Below are 1,536 nucleotides of genomic sequence, written 5' to 3' on the forward strand. Positions count from 1 at the left end.
CTGTTTTTCGTTCCTTATATTTTCCAGGTATTTCTTCTTATTAACTTGTATGCTGTCTTTTTTGTGCTTTTCTTATTCCAATCTATAACTAACTAATCTATTCTGCGTTCCTTATTTTTCTATTTACTTCTTTTCATTAACTTCTATGCCTGTCTTTTTTAATGCTTTTCTTATTCCAATTTATAAGTAACTAATCTATTCTTCTTCCCATATTTTTCTATTTACCTCTTTCTTATTCCAATCTATAACTAACTAATCTATTTGTCTTTCCTTATATTTTTTCTTGTTATTTCTATTTATTCTATGCTTCTATTTTTGGTTCTTTTCTTATTAGAATCTATAACTAACTAATATATTCCTCGTTCCTTATATTATCTAGTTATTTCTTATTATCAACTCTTATGCTCGTTTTTTGGTACTTTTCTTATTCCAATCTATAACTAACTAATCTATTGTTCGTTCCTTATTTTTTTAGTTATTTCTTTTATTAACCTTTGTGCTCGACTTTTTAGTGCTTTTCTTATTCCAATTTAGAACTAACTAATCTGTTTTTCTTTCCATATTTTGTACTTATTTCTTTTTATTAACTTCTATGCCTGTATTTTCTGGTGTTGTTCTTATCCCAATCTATAACTAACTAATCTACTCTTCTTTCCTTATTTTTCTAGTTATTTCTATTATTAAGTTCTATGCTCGTCTTTTTGGTGCTAGTCTTATTGCAATCTAAAACTAACTAATCTATTCTTCGTTCCTTATATTTTCCAGGTATTTCTTTTTATTAACTTGTATGCTTGTCTTTTTTGTGCTTTTCTTATTCCAATCTATAACTAACTTATCTATTCTGCGTTCCTTATTTTCTATTTACTTCTTTTCATTAACTTTTACGCTTGTCGTTTAGGTGCTGTTCTTATTCCAATATATAACTAACTAATCTATTTTTCTTTCCTTATATTTTTTAATTATTCCTTTTCATTAACTTGTATGCTTGTCTTTTTGGTACTTTTCTTATTCCAATCTATAACTATCGAATTTATCCTTTGTTTCTTTTTTTTCTAGTTATTTCTTTTATTAACTTGTATGCTCCTCTTTTTGTTGCTTTCCTTATTCCAATTTATAACTAACTAATCGATTCTTCTTACCATATTTTTCTATTTACTCCTTTTCAATAACTTCTGTGCTCGTCTTTTCAGTACTTTCCTTATTCCAATCTATAACTAACAAATCTATCCTTCGTTCCTTTTATTTTCTAGTTATTTTTTTTTATTAACTTGTATGCCTGTCTTTTTGGTGCTATTCTTATTCCAATCAATAACTAAATAATCTATTCTTCGTTCCTTATATTTTTTAGTTATTTCTTTTCATTAACCCCTATGCTTGTCTTTTTGGTGCTGTTCTTATTGCAATCTATAACTAACTAATCTATTCCTCCCTTATTTTTCCAGGTATTTCTTTTCATTAACTTCTATGCTTGTCTTTTTGGTATTTTTCTTATTCCAATTTATAACTAACTAATCTATTCATCGTTCCTTATATTTT

The sequence above is a fragment of the Eriocheir sinensis genome, chromosome 63, assembly GCF_024679095.1.
Source record: "Eriocheir sinensis breed Jianghai 21 chromosome 63, ASM2467909v1, whole genome shotgun sequence".
Lineage (NCBI taxonomy): Eukaryota > Metazoa > Arthropoda > Malacostraca > Decapoda > Varunidae > Eriocheir > Eriocheir sinensis.